This window comes from Pleurodeles waltl, chromosome 4_1, assembly GCF_031143425.1.
Source record: "Pleurodeles waltl isolate 20211129_DDA chromosome 4_1, aPleWal1.hap1.20221129, whole genome shotgun sequence".
In the NCBI taxonomy this organism is placed as follows: domain Eukaryota; kingdom Metazoa; phylum Chordata; class Amphibia; order Caudata; family Salamandridae; genus Pleurodeles; species Pleurodeles waltl.
The window spans coordinates 1,023,556,036-1,023,568,551 of NC_090442.1; positions in this window are offsets into that span (position 1 = coordinate 1,023,556,036).

Consider the following 12,516-nt stretch of genomic DNA (forward strand, 5'->3'; position numbering starts at 1 on the left):
AAAGCTAACCTTGTCGCCACGGTGTCAGCCCGAGGTCTGAGCTGTGTTTACACAACTGTCTTATCTTCCTCCTCTCACGGCCGTGCTGCCAGCCACTCCGTCAGATGCGGAAACTGAGGCTTGCCTCCCAGTGGCGCTGTCGGCGTGTTAAGGGCCCTATGTGCAAGGAAGGAAATGCCCCCACCCGTTTTCTGTTTGAATTGCGAAATACAGCAATATTCATGGTCCAGAGGGCCCCTCGTGCCCGGGTGTCACTGAGCTTGCTGCACCAGTGGAAGCTACGCCCATGCGGGGTCCTTTGTAGGGGTGAGTGAGTCACCTCCGTGCGCTTACAGTAAATTACAGCACACGTAGGCCTTGCTGGCTCACATGGAGATAACGACTTTGGCCTTGGCGGCTCAGTTTTGACCTACCGGCCAGGCAGTCCTTGGCAGGGTTGCCCTGCTAAGGGGCAAAGGCTCTTCCCGCAAGTAGACACTGGTCAATGCTTCTTGTAAAGCATACGGCTCGATTATTTGCAGGCAACCTCACATTATCATTCCCAGATGATATCCCATCAAGTTTGCATTTCAAGGCATCTCTTAAATCTCAGTGGCAGAACCGGCCATTTGAGAAGCTCAAGTCTCCCAAAAAACCTTCACAGAAACATAAAACGCCAACACCACCATGCAATCTGCAGGATCCCAACCGCAAAGACCGCCACAAACTGGTCAACTCATTCCTCACATCAGCCAGTAAGTTTACTCTTCCTTTGACAATAAGTGATTGCAGCTTAAAGTATGCACATCTGAAGGTATTCTGACATCAATTTAAAGGACCATTTGTTGGAGTGCATCTTGTTTTTGCTTTAGGTGATGGCTTCCATATAAACATTCTTTTTTAAACATCTCAGGAGTTGATCCTGTCTTGAGGCCATGATGTATTTCTGGTCGTATAAAATGAGTGAGAGGTCCCACTCCATTTTCTAGGGCAAAGGTCTTTGCATCCCAGATGCTGGTCGTGTCACTGCTCTTGGTAGTGTTAATGTTTTGCAGTGGATCTTCATTATTAGTCCTAAGCACTGAAGTGTATTGAAATATAAATCTACAAATACACTTTTATTTTAAAATTTTTAAAAAGCTTATTTAAAAAAAGGCTGCATTCGCTAATTTAGTCTATTTACCTTAAAAAAAAAGAAACCATATTTTATTGTTTTCACGTAGACTTTGCCACATTTTTTGTATAAGAGTTAATTTTTGATAAACAGTTACATATGAGAACACTCACATTGTATTATATCAAGTATGAGCAGGCATAAAAGACACATTTTAAACACTCAAACATGAAAACGTTTGGGTAGCTATGTGTTCTTAATGAGCGTGCAGTATTCTGCCATACGATTTTCTTATTTTTTTTTCTATTACATTATTTTTAACACAGTACATCACAGGACATAATTTGTCATTTCTGTAATAGTTGGTTTTATTGTTGCTCATGATTTTATGTATGCATTGGGTGTTCTTGTAAAATTGAAATATGGACTGTTTTTTAACACATGCCAAGACTGTAAATGGCATCATAACATGAAAGAGCCAAACACACAAACTCCAAACACTACTTCCCTGTTCTAGTCTATGGGACAACTGGGTAGGTAACCACACTGCATCTGGTCGCTGGGGACACTTGGTGTACTTACTTCTGGTGTCTTCATCCTTCCCCAGCTAAGTACAACACTTACTTTGGTTGTGTTCCCCATTTTGCATTCCACTTACTTAGTATATGGTTCGGCCCCCACCCCATAGGGCCCTGTATATTTTATGATAGTTTTGCTTATTTGGTGCATATAGGAAGATTTACTAATGCTAGTCTAGTAGTTCGTGCTTTAATGAGGAATCCTTTTTTTGCAAGACTTGTGTGGTTGGGTGTGAGTTGTAGGCAGTCAATGTTTTGCAGTGGTGAAGGTGGCCTGACCGGAACCTCCTTTGGCTTTTCCTGTGCTGTTACCCCATATCCCCCTGTTGTGTAACCTCTAGCGGTTTAAGGCTGATAGGGTTGCCTTTTCTGCTGTTGTCTTTATGAGGAGCTTGCTTGTAGGGAAGATGGTCTTAGAAACTGCACAATAATACTACCTGCGAAAGGACCTCCTTTGACTAGCGGTTTAAAAAGCCTCGTGACCTTAGCCGGTGTCAGTATCCTTTTTACGTTTTTCTAACATTTGGTTGAACAAATGTTCTTCATCAAAAGGGATATTAAGGTGTTGCACCTCTGGTTTAAATGCAGAGATTTAAAGTTGTGTGTTGGAGAATGAGGATGAATCTGTAGACCTGAAAAAGGCATACATACAACCATTATTAAAAGAAAACAAAACTAGACCCGCAAGACCCCAACAACTACAGACCTATCACAAATGGACCTTTCCTGGGCAAATTGATAGAAAGAGCAGCATTCGCCCAGATGTCAATTCATTGAAGACAATTCTATACTTTCAGACTTCCAAACTGGATTCTACCCAGGAAGAAGCACTGAATCGGCACTCATAGCAATCTGGGATGATCTTAAAAACACAGTCGACCGAAATGGAGTTGCTGCACTACTTCTCTTGGACCTCTCAGCTGCCTTTGATACAGTTGACCATGGCACCTTAACTCAAAGACTCCACGAAGCCGGCATACAAGGGATTGCTCTCAACTGGATTACTTCCTATCTTCAAAAAAGATCGAATATCATCCACTCGCCCCCCTTCTCGTCTGAACCCTACTTCACAAAAGCAGGGGTCCCCCAAGGGTCAATCATCTCACCTTTGCTTTTCAACATCTACATGATATCTTTACCAGAACTGATCAATGATTTCCATCTCACATGCTACAACTATGCAGATGACACACAAATACTTTAAATTAGAATGCCCCAAAAACATTGAAAACTCACAAATCTTCAGCTGCCTCAGAGCCGTTGATCAGTGGATGACCTGGAGCCATCTCAAACTAAATACCTCCAAAACAGAAATACTCATATGTGGTGACTGGAAAAATGATGACCCTCTGTGCGTCTGGCCTGACGATCTCGGACCACCTCCTCAATTATCCAAGGAAGTTACAAACCTAGGAATCGCCATGGATTCCAAGTTAACTATGAATGCCCAAGTGGACAAATTAGCACGAACAAGCTTCATCACCTTGAAGACTTTACGACGCATCTTCCCCCACCTCGGATTTCCACACAAGGTGCAAGCTACTATCTCGCTTGTACTGTCCAAACTGGATTATGCCAATGGCCTCTACCATGGATCATCTCTATCTGTTATGAAAAAACTATAACGTATCCAGAATTCCGCAGCCAGGCTACTATTACATGTAAAGCCGCAAGCCCACATCTCCCCTGCCTTGAGAGCACTACACTGGTTACCCGTTGCCAGAAGATGCACTTTCAAGCTGCTTTGTATCACCCACAAAGATATACATGGAACAGGACCGCTTTTTATCAGAAAGAAAATTACCAAATACATCCAACAAAGAAACCTCAGCTCAAGATTGGCACCCCGCCTTAGAACACCACCATACAAGAAAAAGACTATAGGTGGGACATCCTTCTCCGTCCAAGCAGCCAAACTAATGAATTCATTACCCCCAACTATAAGAGCCACAGACAACTTTCTTGTCTTCAGAAAACTACTCAAGAGTTGTCTCTTTCCTTCATAACCACGATATTCAAACAACTATGAACTGTATATGCCTATGTTGATAAATATGTTTTCAGATTATGTGTGTATTTCCATTTATTTATAGTTTCTTTGGAAAATATGTATCACTACTATGTCATAACAATAAAATACACACACACTCTTTAAAACTGTTTGACTAAGTATTTTTTACCCATGGTTCTAATTATGTGTTGTATGTGCATATGTGTGTGTATTCGTGTGTGTTTGTGTATGTGTATATATATATATATATATATATATATATATATATATATATATATATATATATATATATATATATGTTTCTGTGCTTGGCATGTTTCGTGGATCATTGCATGGCTCCTGGGTGGGTCGTTATACTAGATATCTATGAATTCCTGCTCTCATCTGGTCACACTTATCTACTGATCATCATATGTCATGTCTCTATCAAACTATTCTCCATCCTCACTCTGACTCATCCCAAATCCCTTCTACTACTTTAATCTCCTAAATAACTCTGCCTAAGCTCTTCCCTCCGCTTCCACATCTAACTCATCAAACCTCACTCTACTACTGTGACCTCCCACACAACCCTACTAAATTCTTCTGCATTTATCTCGCCCTGCTACTAAGCTCTCCCTAACCCTTCCACATACTCTTCCCTCCTCCAGCCCCCTTTACTCATCCCAAGCCTTTGGGTTGAGTAAATGAAGGATATACTCCCAATTGACACTTCTGGATTTCTTTCCTCCTCCACCCCTCCATTACTCCAGTCAATCTAACTAACAAACTCTCATATCCGCGGCTCAAATTAACTCATAATAATACTAAAACTGTACTCATAATTTCCCGATACTAATCCATCACTAATTCTTGTTGGGTTCCAGAGTAGCGTGCTACTCATCGAAAAGCACTTCAACGCCTCGTCAGGGGTAGTAAGCGCTATATAAATACGATTACAATACAATACAATAATGCTGGTGAGAGGGCTCCCCCCCCCCCCATTGGACTCATCCTTACAGGAGTGCTTCGGCAAGGGGTGGCAAGGGGATCTCGTGTATGTGTGAGGGGGTGTATTGAGTGGATCCGCAGCTCTGTATTGCCCATCAAGCCAGTGGCGTACGGAGACCGGGAGTTCGGTGGGCCCCCCTTCGTGTAGTTTGCAAGGGGTCTCCTCGGGTTTTGTTACGCCACTGCATCAAGCCGCTTTTTGGCTGCGTGGGATGCTTCTGAGGTGCCAGAACAAGGAACTTAACTCAACTTGAGAGGGTTTTCACTGCACTAAGACCCTAGCGCGGCCTCTGTCGCCTGAGCGATCATCTACAGAGTCCTCTAGTGACCACAACCACAGCACTCCAACCACCCTTGGCCGAGAAACCTCATTTATCATTCAACATAATGGTTGAGACATATTGTGAGGAGGAATAATGGCTTCGCAAGATCTGGTAAAGCAAACCATCCAGGTGGCTACGCGCATGCGGTTACGCATTGTTAATTATATCCAATAAATTATTATGAGAATGCAACATGTATTAATAATAATGATGGCCTTCTGTTTGGGCCACTTGCGAGTGTCCTTGCTTCAGTTTTCTTTTTAAGAATCAAGGTTTAACTCAGTATCAGCTTGTCCCTGTTCACAGACCCCCAGGCAGGCTTGAGCTGCCAGTACAGTGCCTGCTTAGGGAGTCACACATCCTTTTCTTTTCCAGGCAGCCCTGCCTTTCGGCATCCCAAAGCCTGTTACTTCCCCAGGCCAGTTTGTGAGTGCGCGTGTGTGTGTGTGGGAAGGGGGGGGGCAGGAGGGGCATTAATTCTCAAGCGTCCGATTGCTCTTTTCTGCTGCTGTCTTGCAACATATTACCTTTTGCTCAAATCATTTTATACTCATTGTCCTGGTAAGTGTGGGTAGGGAATTTTGTAGCTGTGAAGTGGAGGAGTCTTACCTGGTGGCGTAGGGGGCTCACTTCATACGTTTTCTTTGTTTGCCAAGGGGCTAATCAGTGTATTTGCACCAAGCTCATCATCTCGCTAATCACTAAGACCATGATTTTTTCAGCGACCTTCCACCTTAGGGGTCCTAGGACCCTTACCCACTTTCAAAGGTTTGTTAGGCATGCTTTTCCAGGGTCAGACTGGCCTATAGGCAGGGCCACTAGAATTATGTGATTGTACTGTTGCAGCGTTTTTTGCATAGTTATAGATTTGCTGCATTTGCCACATAATCCACCACCTACTGCATAATCTGTAGACTTTAACAAAAAAGAAATGTTTTAAGCTCAAGTGGCTCAAAAGTTACTAAAAAGCAGCAACAGTGGAAGGCCCTTTGCAAAGATTGCCTGGTCACATTTCTGTTCATCTTGCTGTATTGAGGCGTTAAACTGGTACAAAAGAGGTGCAAACAATACCCAGACATGTTTAGAAGCGTAAAGTGGCAAAATAACGAAGCAATACTCTAGCAAAAATTGGCACATTTCACCTCATAGGTTGCCTTTTCTTGCTACATAATTTACTCAAAACTGCTACATAATTTGGCCCTCCTCTATGGTATAATTTTAGCTATCTAATTCATTAATACTGGAGACTTTTATTTTGGTGCCCTGGCCTATTTGCAGGCCAAATCCGAGCCTGTGCTCCTCTCCTGGCTCCAGAACCCTATATGCTCCTTTGTTCTTGGAGCAAGCAGAGGCAATTTTGCCAACTTTGCTCCCAGGCCTTCTACTGGGTTGTGGCACTGCCCCCCAATGCTCGCTTGTGCGCTTGACCTTTGCTCTTCTTTTACAACTTGGACTACCTTGGAATCTATGCAAATCTGGTGAGGAAGCGCAATGGTAACTGTTCCAGATTAACCACCTAATGTGGAGGTCTGTTTGTAACCTCACGTCACCTGTTCTAATCTTGACAGGATCATAATGATGTTTTGAACCCTCAATATTTTCAGTTAAGAGTAAATGAGGCCATTCTCATTGTTCTGAGGGCTAGAGGAAGGTCTTAGGTGAATATTTTATGTCTTCCATTTCACAGAAAGTTTCAGCATTTGTGTGTGTATTTTGGCAAAAGTGGCCATTTCTGGAAGGACTGTCCTACAAAACCCCCCAAAACAGAGTAAAAACTAGCTTTAGGGCTGAAGACAAGCATCTAACGAAGAAGGGGCAGACTGGTCAGTAAGTAGAGATCCCAGAAGCATGACAGAGAAACCCAGACTGTATTTCTGAAGAGTTCTAGAACTAGCACCATCACTCGTCCTCCATATCATTCACTTTGCCCACTACACTGCTTGTGACATATAGCCTGGAGAGGGAGTTGAGAGCTGCATCTTGTGAATGCATATAATTTCCACAGGATGAAGTGTTCACAGGTGAAGCTTTACTGGTGGGGTGAAAGATTTTTGGGGCTACACAGGCGCTCAAGATCATGAGTAGCAAATAATCGGGTCAAGTAAACCAACAACCCAAGGAAACAAGGGTGCCTGCACAAGGGAACACCCCCCACCCTTATGGATTAAACAATCCAGTAAATAATGATACAAGGTGCGGCACACCCAACAGAAACTTATTTATGAGCTTATATGCAAATCATCAACAAAGAGCAAAGTTCAACATCAATGTTTAATACATATTTGAAAGAGTCCATTCTATTTGGAAGAGTCCATTCTTATTCAGCAATTTGAATACTTATTCTCATAGGTATATGCATTTCTCAGTAGCGATGCAAATCAAGCTGTGATTAATGACACATCCATAGTACTACAATTCAAGCCAACACGTGTTTCGTCTTGGGAAAAACTTCAATCCAATCCCAAATGACTTCTTCAGGGCTCCTAATTTAACCAATTCCAACCGTCAATAATCAATGTCCAATCGATGTCAATCGGTAAGTAAATAGTGAACTATTGTCACATGGTTTGTATGCTCCAGTGAACAGTTTCACTTCTCGGTATTGGTAGCAATATTAGTCTAGTGCAATAACCAATTTTTGGCCTCAGATCTCTTTCTTGTATTGGGAGAAGCGAGTGCGCCACTCCCAACGCGGTCAGTGCAGCCGATAACGCGAGTGTGCGACTCCCGAGCCCGGCTTCTCCCAATACAAGAAAGAGATCTGAGGCCAAAAATTGGTTATTGCACTAGACTAATATTGCTACCAATACCGAGAAGTGAAACTGTTCACTGGAGCATACAAACCATGTGACAATAGTTCACTATTTACTTACCGATTGACATCGATTGGACATTGATTATTGACGGTTGGAATTGGTTAAATTAGGAGCCCTGAAGAAGTCATTTGGGATTGGATTGAAGTTTTTCCCAAGACGAAACACGTGTTGGCTTGAATTGTAGTACTATGGATGTGTCATTAATCACAGCTTGATTTGCATCGCTACTGAGAAATGCATATACCTATGAGAATAAGTATTCAAATTGCTGAATAAGAATGGACTCTTCCAAATAGAATGGACTCTTTCAAATATGTATTAAACATTGATGTTGAACTTTGCTCTTTGTTGATGATTTGCATATAAGCTCATAAATAAGTGAAGTGTTCACAGGTCACTACCTGTCTGCATAACACATATGGCAGTAATGCTGTGCACCCAAGACACTTAAAGCACAGTAACACTCTCTGTAGTACAATTATTGGTCAGTTCTAATAACTACAAAAACGAAGACTGTCATCTTAGTGCATCCACCAAGTAACAGTCCTCCAGAGGAACAGCAGAGCTCTTGAGACAAAAAGAAGTAACTTATTTATCAAATTGACTAAACATCAGCAAAGTCAACAAGAAACAGTATCACTTGAGGTGCACCAAATGAAGGTTTATGTAAGTAATGAGAGAACTGTTCAGGGTTCTTCATCTCAATTCCACTATCGTCTGCCCAAGAGGATACCACTACCCCCCCCCCCCCAACACTGGCAATTGCCTATCCACTTTTTCATAAAAGAAAACGATGTATGTGGTGAATAGATTTATTGGTCATCCACCGGATAACTGCTGTATATACATTGCGCCTTACCCATCAACTTCTATGGTTACATTTTGTCTTTCATGATGGAGCAGCTGGATGCACATTTCTTCCTATAAAGGGATCAAGTTCACTTCCTCGCAAGATCACATGTCAGTTTGAATTGCAATAAAGGATAGAAGCATTGGTTCTAAACCATGTTTTTTTAAACGACATAAGCTACTATTAAAACCTTCTTAAATACTTCCTGCACACTTCCAGCTCAAAGGGCTTCAAGTCCTTTGCAAATGGTCCCGATCCTTAGTTCTTCTCGAGACTGGTTATTATGACAATACCAAACTCATTTTGAAGTTCAGTTAAACCTTTAGTTTTGGCAAAGCTCACATCAGAGAAGTTAGCTCAGGCTAACTATGTAGTATGTACAATCAAGATCTTTCTTCAGGGTTCAAAATGAACATCAAAGTCCTCATGGACATATCACATCACATGGTTAGATATTTTATGCAGGAGTCTGTTGGCAGTCAGTTGCCCAAGCCCCGGTGAGCTCTGGAATGAACCCAGGCAACTTTATCAGGTCCACACTCACTCCTCTGAAGGTTGTGCCACACCATTTGCATAGGCTGGATGCCACACCCATGTGACATGATCATATTACAGCAGTGACATTTTCATTGGTTATATTTACTAATGCAACTTTAATGTGCATTTATCTGCTTGCCATATACAAAAAGGCCCAGTCCGAAGGGATTTCCACAGGGAGAGGATTTTTTTTTTTGTATGAAAAACCCTCACCCACCAGGGATACCCCTTGACTGCATGCTTCATCGTAGGTTTTACTCCCGTTCTGCTACAGAACGAGGCGTGCTGTGACCGACGGAATACATGGGAGCACTTATGGTTTCAACAATGTGAATGCTAAAAGGGATAGGAGTGGTGGGGTCTTGGTGAGTTAAAAATACCGCCCTCTGGGTGGTATTACTAATTGAAAAATGTCTCAGAGGGGTGGTATGGTTAAAAAGGGGTGTTGGAGGGGGGTATGTTATGTACTTTACCTCCTAGGTGGTCTACATGTTTTGGAGTCTACCCCAAGACTCCTCATCAGGACCAAGGTGAACTCCCTAGGGTCACTCCTTGTACACCTACCACTTATGAAAGCACTATTACTACATGCTCTGTGGTGTGGTTTATTATATACAACTAAAATGAAAAAATACCCATTGGTATCGATGTTCTGCTGGACAAACCTGTGGAAGGATGAAATAATAAAATTTGCTAATTGTATCTTTCAGGGGTGTGGTCTTATTGCCACCATCACCCTGCCCAATGGCACTTGTAATCCACATAGAAAAACAAATACGAGACATACTACATATAGAAAAACACAACATGCTTCAACACGTGAGGCACCTCTAAGAAAACACACGTGGTGCTTGCCTGACCTACTTCTAGTGTCTACGCTATTCGCCTCCTGGATCCTCCGGGAGGGGTGTGTGCTTGTAGTCACACTCTGAAAAATATATCTGCAGCAAAGTTAGACTCACTGAGCGCGTTGCCAACGTTGTAGGTGGTCAGAGGCATTGTGCACACTTACTTCATCAAAGCGACACTCCCGGTTGCAGCCTAATTCTCACCTCACCGCGGTCTGAAAAACCCTTGGTCCCAGTTGGGATCCGGTATTTATGAGAGAAGCTGCTGACATGCCCCAACTAGTGGGTGCGTCTGGCACTAGACCGATGACCATCTAAAATGGCGGTCATCAATGTCCACACAGAGGGCTGCGAGGGCCACAGATCATAGGTGTCTGAAAAAATAAATTACTGGCAATAGAGTACAAAAAAGGGGGAGAGGAGGGAAAGGGGGGTGGAAAGGGGTGGGGGAAGAAAGGAGTGAGAGGGAAGGGAAAGAAAAAGATAATAAAATAAAGAGGATGGATAGCACTAATATGTCAGGGCTGAAGAAAAGTATTTGTTGAATTCATAATTGGTGGCAGTTGGCTTAAAAGGACTCATGAGACGTGTATTAATATATAGATGGTGACCTGCTGGATGTGTTGGTGTCACGCTCGTAAAGGGGAACCAGCTGTTAGTGTTGCGTTAGCTGGCCCTAGGGGATGTTTTCGTTAAGGCCATGTTGATGGGTGCATAATTTAAAAACCCAACGCTGTTCTCTTTTGAGTAGGAAGGATTCGCTCCCAGCCTCCTTGTGATGTTCAAGCATGACCCCTTGGTAATCATCTACTGTGTGTGTGCTATTAATGTAGTGAGAGGATATTTTTTGTGGTGGCACAGCCACATCTCAAATTGCTACGATGTTTACCAATTCGAATTTTCGCTTTATGGGCAGTAATTTCTATGTAATGTAGATTGCATGGGCATGTAATATCATAGACTACTCTTTGGGTGTTGCAGTTGGTGAAATCCTTGATTTCCCATGTGGTATTGTCATTGAATGTGACCCTCTTGGTTGCGTTTGTCAAATGGTACACACTGCAATTGCCACATGGGTAGTGTCCTGTGGGTGGTGGTAGGAGGTTGCTGGTGTCCAACCTTCTCTTAGGTGGGTGTGGCCGGGTGTGCACTAGCATGTCTTTTATACTTTTGCCACATCTATGGGAGAACATAGGTTCAGGAAGGTCCAAACGGCCGCTATTCAAAATGCTGCAATGCCTGTTGATAATCTTATTCACCTGATTACAGGCTACATTGAATGTCGTACTACAGATGGGTCTTTCTTCTTTCTCTTTTTGGGGAGGGGTGTTCAAAAGAGCCTCTCTGTTGTTGTTGCATGCTCTTTTCATGGCACGATTGATGATTCTGGGAGGGTATTTCCTTGCCTTCAATTTTAATGCAAGGTTCTGAGCTTGCCAATTGCAGTGTGTGCCATTTGACAAGTGCAACGAAGAGGGTCACTTTCAATGACAATACCACATGGGAAATTAAGGATTTCACCAACTGCAACACCCAAAGAGTAGTCTATATCATTACATGCCCATGCAATGTACATTACATAGGAATGACTACCCGTAAAGTGAAAATTCAAATTGGTGAACATCGTAGCAATTTGAGATGTTGCCGTGCCACCACAAAAATGTCCTCTCACTACATTAATAGTGCACAAACAGTAGATGATTACCAATGGGTCATCCTTGAACATCACAAGGAGGCTGGGAGCGAATCCTTCCTACTCGAAAGAGAACAACGTTGGGTTTTTAAATTATGCACCCATCAACATGGCCTTAACAAAAACATCCCCCTGGGGCCAGCTAACGCAACACTAATGACTGGTTCCCCTTCACGAGCGTGACACCAACACATCCAGCAGGTCACCATCTATATGTAAATACACATCTCATGAGTCCTTTTAAGCCAACTGCCACCATTTATGAATTCAACAAATAATTTTCTTTCTTCAGCTCTGACATATTAGTGCTATTCATCCTCTTTATTTTATTATCTTTTTCTTTCCTTTTCCCCCTCCCTTTTTTCTTCCCTCTCTCTCCTCTCTTCCCCCCTTTTCCACCCCCTTTTCCCTCCTTTCCGCCCTTTTTTGTACTCTAGTGCCCGTAATTTATTTTTTCTTGCACCCCGAGGGACACCCGTGATCTGGGGCCCTCGCAGCCCTCTGAGTGGACACCGATGACCGCCATTTTGGAAGGTCATCGGTCTAGTGCCAGACACGCCCACAAGTTGGGACACGTCAGCAGCTTCTCTCATAAATACCGGATCCCAACTGAGACCGAGGGTTTTTCGGCACAAGCACAATCCCGCCCCCGAGGATCCAAGAGGCGAATAGCATAGACACTAGAAGTAGGGCACGCATGCACCACATGGGTTTTCTTAGAGTTCCATATGTAGTATGGCTCGTATTTGTTTTTCTATGTGGATTACAAGTGCCATT